The following is a 6,887-nucleotide window of genomic DNA, read 5'->3' as shown; positions in this document are numbered from 1 at the left end:
ATACTCAACCATCAATCCTCAATTCTCAATACTCAATAGAACATCCTGAACTCTGATGGTTCAATACTCAATCCAGAATATTCAATAATCAAATTTCAAACCTCAAGCATCAATTCTCAACACTCAATCCTCAACACTCAGTCTTCTCTCTTCAATCCTACATCCTCAACCCTCAATCCTCAAGCGTCAATCCTCAATACTCAAACCTCAATCCTCAATCCTCAATCACCAACCATCAATCCTCAATACTCAATCTTCAATCCTCAATACTCAATCCTCAATACTCAATCTGCAATCCTCAATCCTCAATCCTCAATCCACAATCCTCATTCTTCAATCTTCAATACCCAATCCTCAATCTTCAATCCTCAATCCTCAATCATCAATTCTCAATCCTCAATCCTCAATCCTCAGACCTCAAACATCAATATTCAACCCTCAGTCCTCGTCCTCAATCCACAACCCTCAATACTCAATCCTCAATCTTCAATCATCAATATTCAATCTTCAATCCTCAATCCTCAATCCTCAATCCTCAATCCTCAATCCTCAAACCTCAATCCTCAATCCTCAAGCCTCAGTCCTCAATCCTCAATCCTCAATCCTCAAACCTCAATCCTCAACCGTCAGTCCTCGTCCTCAATCCTCAACCGTCAAGCCTCAATCCTCAATCTTCAATCCTCAATCCTCAATCCTCAATCCTCAATCATCAATCCTCAATCCTCAATGCTCAATCCACAACCCTCAATCCTCAGTCCTCAATATTCAATCATCAATATTCAATCTTCAATCCTCAATCCTCTATCCTCAATCCTCAATCCTCAATCCTCAATCTTCAAATCTCAATCCTCATCCTCAATACTCAATCCTCAATGTTCGATCCTCAATCCTCAATATTCAATCCTCAATACTCAATCTTCAATCCTCAATCCTCAATCCTCAAACCACAATCCTCAATCCACAATCCTCAACCTTCAACACTCAATACTCAATCCTCAATCCTCAACCCTCAATCCTCATTCTTCAATCCTCAATACCCAATCCTCAATCTTCAATCCCAATCCTCAATCCTCAATCCTCAATCCTCAATCCTCATTCCTCAATCCTCAATACCCAATCCTCAATCTTCAATCCTCGATCCTCAATCCTGAATTCTCAATCCTCAATCCTCAGTCCTCAACCATCAATCCTAAATTCTCAATGCTCAATAGAATATCCTGAATTCTCAGGATTCTATACTCAAACCTCAATCCTCGACCCTCAGCCCTCATTCTCAATCCTCAATCCTCAATCCTCAATATTCAATCCCCAATACTCAATCTTCAATCCTCAATCCTCAATCCTCGATCCTCAATCCTCAATCCTCAGTCATAAATTCTCAATCTTCAATACTCAATCGTCAATCCTCAGTCCTCAATCCTCAATCCTCAATCCTCGTTCCTGAAACCTCAATCCTCAACCCTCAGTCCTCATCCTCAAATCTCAATTAGCAATCCTCAATCCTCAATCCTCAATCTTCAATCCCCAAAAATCAATCTCCAATCCTAGATTCTCAATCCCCAATCCTCAGTCCTTAATCCTCAATCTTCAATCCTCAATCGCCAGTCCTCAATCTTCAATCCTCTATGCTCGATCGTCAATCCTCAAGCCTCAGTCCTCAATCCTCAATCCTCAATCCTCAAACCTCAATCCTCAACCGTCAGTCCTCGTTCTCAATCCTCAACCCTCAATCCTCAATCCTCAATCCTCAATCCTGAATCCTCAATCCTCAATCCTCAATCCTCAATCCTCAATCCTCAATCCTCAATCCTCAATCATCAATCCTCAATCCTCAATCCTACATCCTCAACCCTCAATCCTCAAGCGTCAATCCTCAATACTCAATCCTCAATCCTCAAGCCTCAGTCCTCAATCCCCAATCCTCAATCCTCAAACCTCAATCCTCAACCGTCAGTCCTCGTCCTCAATCCTCAACCCTCAATCCTCAATCCTCAATCTTCAATCATCAATAATCAATCTTCAATCCTCAATACTCAATCCTCAATCCTCAATCCTCAATATTCAACACTCAGCCCTCAACCATCAATCCTCAATACTCAACCATCAATCCTCAATTCTCAATACTCAATAGAACATCCTGAACTCTGATGGTTCAATACTCAATCCAGAATATTCAATAATCAAATTTCAAACCTCAAGCATCAATTCTCAACACTCAATCCTCAACACTCAGTCCTCTCTCTTCAATCCTACATCCTCAACCCTCAATCCTCAAGCGTCAATCCTCAATACTCAATCCTCAATCCTCAATCCTCAATCACCAATCTTCAATACTCAATACTCAATCTTCAATCCTCAATACTCAATCCTCAATCCTCAATCCTCAATCCTCAATCATCAATACTCAATCTTCAATACTCAATCCTCAATCCTCAATCCTCAATCCTCAATCCTCAATCCTCAATCCTCAATCCCCAATCCTCAATCCTCAATCCTCAATCATCAATCCTCAATCTTCAATACTCATTCCTCAATCCTGAATCCTCAATCTCCAATCCACAATACTCAATCTGCAATCCTCAATCCTCAATCCTCAATCCACAATCCTCATTCTTCAATCTTCAATACCCAATCCTCAATCTTCAATCCTCAATCCTCAATCATCAATTCTCACTCCTCAATCCTCAATCATCAATATTCAATCTTCAATCCTCAATCCTCAATCCTCAATCCTCAATCCTCAATCCTCAAACCTCAATCCTCAATCCTCAAGCCTCAGTCCTCAATCCTCAATCCTCAATCCTCAAACCTCAATCCTCAACCGTCAGTCCTCGTCCTCAATCCTCAACCGTCAAGCCTCAATCCTCAATCCTCAAACCTCAATCCTCAATCCTCAATCCTCAATCCTCAATCCTCAATCTTCAATCCTCAATACTCAATACTCAATCCTCAATCATCAATTATCAATTCTCAATCCTCAATATTCAATCATCAATACTCAACCTTCAATCCTCAATCTTCAATCCTCAATACTCAACCTTCAATCCCCAACCCTCAGTCTTCATCCTCAATTCTCAATTCTCAATCCTCAATCCTCAATCCTCAATCCTCAATCCTCAATCATGAATAACCAATCTCCAATCCTACATCCTCAATCCCCAATCCTCAATCCTTAATCCTCAATATTCAATCCTCAATCGCCAGTCCTCAATCTTCAATCCTCAATCCTCAATCCTCAATCCTCATTCTTCAATCCTCAATACCCAATCCTCAATCTTCAATCCTCAATCCTCAATCATCAATTCTCACTCCTCAATCCTCAATCATCAATATTCAATCTTCAATCCTCAATCCTCAATCCTCAATCCTCAATCCTCAATCCTCAAACCTCAATCCTCAATCCTCAAGCCTCAGTCCTCAATCCCCAATCCTCAATCCTCAAACCTCAATCCTCAACCGTCAGTCCTCGTCCTCAATCCTCAACCCTCAATCCTCAATCCTCAATCTTCAATCATCAATAATCAATCTTCAATCCTCAATACTCAATCCTCAATCCTCAATCCTCAATATTCAACACTCAGCCCTCAACCATCAATCCTCAATACTCAACCATCAATCCTCAATTCTCAATACTCAATAGAACATCCTGAACTCTGATGGTTCAATACTCAATCCAGAATATTCAATAATCAAATTTCAAACCTCAAGCATCAATTCTCAACACTCAATCCTCAACACTCAGTCCTCTCTCTTCAATCCTACATCCTCAACCCTCAATCCTCAAGCGTCAATCCTCAATACTCAATCCTCAATCCTCAATCCTCAATCACCAATCTTCAATACTCAATACTCAATCTTCAATCCTCAATACTCAATCCTCAATCCTCAATCCTCAATCCTCAATCATCAATACTCAATCTTCAATACTCAATCCTCAATCCTCAATCCTCAATCCTCAATCCTCAATCCTCAATCCTCAATCCCCAATCCTCAATCCTCAATCCTCAATCATCAATCCTCAATCTTCAATACTCATTCCTCAATCCTGAATCCTCAATCTCCAATCCACAATACTCAATCTGCAATCCTCAATCCTCAATCCTCAATCCACAATCCTCATTCTTCAATCTTCAATACCCAATCCTCAATCTTCAATCCTCAATCCTCAATCATCAATTCTCACTCCTCAATCCTCAATCATCAATATTCAATCTTCAATCCTCAATCCTCAATCCTCAATCCTCAATCCTCAATCCTCAAACCTCAATCCTCAATCCTCAAGCCTCAGTCCTCAATCCTCAATCCTCAATCCTCAAACCTCAATCCTCAACCGTCAGTCCTCGTCCTCAATCCTCAACCGTCAAGCCTCAATCCTCAATCCTCAAACCTCAATCCTCAATCCTCAATCCTCAATCCTCAATCCTCAATCTTCAATCCTCAATACTCAATACTCAATCCTCAATCATCAATTATCAATTCTCAATCCTCAATATTCAATCATCAATACTCAACCTTCAATCCTCAATCTTCAATCCTCAATACTCAACCTTCAATCCCCAACCCTCAGTCTTCATCCTCAATTCTCAATTCTCAATCCTCAATCCTCAATCCTCAATCCTCAATCCTCAATCATGAATAACCAATCTCCAATCCTACATCCTCAATCCCCAATCCTCAATCCTTAATCCTCAATATTCAATCCTCAATCGCCAGTCCTCAATCTTCAATCCTCAATCCTCAATCCTCAATCCTCATTCTTCAATCCTCAATACCCAATCCTCAATCTTCAACCCTCAGTCCTGAATCATCAATTCTCAATCCTCAATCCTCAATCCTCAGGCCTCAAACATCAATATTCAACCCTCAGTCCTCGTTCTCAATCCACAACCCTCAATCCTCAAACCTCAATCCTCAACCGTCAGTCCTCGTCCTCAATCCTCAATACTCAATCCTCAATCTTCAAGCCTCAGTCCTCAATCCTCAATCCTCAATCATCGATCCTCATTCTTCAATCCTCAATACCCAATCCTCAATCTTCAATCCTCAATCCTCAATCCTCAATCATCAATTCTCAATCCTCAATCCTCAATCCTCAGACCTCAAATATCAATATTCAACCCTCAGTCCTCGTCCTCAATCCACAACCCTCAATACTCAATCCTCAATCTTCAATCATCAATATTCAATCTTCAATCCTCAATCCTCAATCCTCAATCCTCAATCCTCAATCCTCAAACCTCAATCCTCAATCCTCAAGCCTCAGTCCTCAATCCTCAATCCTCAATCCTCAAACCTCAATCCTCAACCGTCAGTCCTCGTCCTCAATCCTCAACCCTCAATCCTCAATCCTCAATCTTCAACCATCAATAATCAATCTTCAATCCTCAATCATCAATCCTCAATCCTCAATCCTCAATCCTCAATATTCAACACTCAACACTCAACCATCAATCCTCAATACTCAACCATCAATCCTCAATTCTCAATACTCAATAGAACATCCTGAACTCTGATGGTTCAATACTCAATCCAGAATATTCAATAATCAAATTTCAAACCTCAAGCATCAATTCTCAACACTCAATCCTCAACACTCAGTCTTCTCTCTTCAATCCTACATCCTCAACCCTCAATCCTCAAGCGTCAATCCTCAATACTCAAACCTCAATCCTCAATCCTCAATCACCAACCATCAATCCTCAATACTCAATCTTCAACCCTCAATACTCAATCCTCAATACTCAATCTGCAATCCTCAATCCTCAATCCTCAATCCACAATCCTCATTCTTCAATCTTCAATACCCAATCCTCAATCTTCAATCCTCAATCCTCAATCATCAATTCTCAATCCTCAATCCTCAATCCTCAGACCTCAAACATCAATATTCAACCCTCAGTCCTCGTCCTCAATCCACAACCCTCAATACTCAATCCTCAATCTTCAATCATCAATATTCAATCTTCAATCGTCAATATTCATTCTTCAATCCTCAATCCTCAATCCTCAAGCCTCAATCCTCAATCCTCAAACCTCAATCCTCAATCCTCAATCCTCAATCCTCAATCCTCAATCTTCAATCCTCAATACTCAATCCTCAATCCTCAATCATCAATTCTCAATTCTCAATCCTCAATACTCAATCCTCAATCTTCAATCCTCAATCCTCAATCCTCAACCCTCAATCCTCAATCCTCAATCTTCAATCTTCAATACTCAATCTTCAATCCTCAATCCTCAATCCTCAATCCTCAATCCTCAGTCCTCAATTCTGAATCCTCAACCTTCTATCCTCAATCCTCAATCCTCATTCTTCAATCCACAATACCCAATCCTCAATCTCCAATCCTCAATCCTCAATCCAGAATTCTCAATCCTCAATCCTCAGTCCTCAGTCCTCAAACCTCAATCCTCAATCCTCAATCTTCAATCATCAGTACTCAATCTTCAATCCTCAATACTCAATCCTCAATCGTCAATCCTCAATCCCCAATCCTCAATCCTCAATGCTCAATCCTCTATCCTCAATCCTCAATCCTCAATCGTCAATCTTCAATCCTCAATACTCAATCTTCAATCCTCAATCCTCAATCCTCAATCAGCAATCCTCAATTGTCAATCCTCAATCCTCAATCTTCAATACTCAATACCCAATCAGCAATCCTCAATCGTCAATCCTCAATCCTCAATCCTCAATCTTCAATCCTCAATACTCAATCCTCAATCCTCAATCATCAATTCTCAATTCTCAATCCTCAATACTCAATCCTCAATCTTCAATCCTCAATCCTCAATCCTCAACACTCAATCCTCAATCCTCAATCTTCAATCTTCAATACTCAATCTTCAATCCTCAATCCTCAATCCTCAATCCTCAATCCTCAGTC

The sequence above is a fragment of the Calliopsis andreniformis genome, unplaced genomic scaffold (genome assembly GCF_051401765.1).
Source record: "Calliopsis andreniformis isolate RMS-2024a unplaced genomic scaffold, iyCalAndr_principal scaffold0128, whole genome shotgun sequence".
In the NCBI taxonomy this organism is placed as follows: Eukaryota; Metazoa; Arthropoda; class Insecta; order Hymenoptera; family Andrenidae; genus Calliopsis; species Calliopsis andreniformis.
This window is presented reverse-complemented; position numbering follows the sequence as displayed.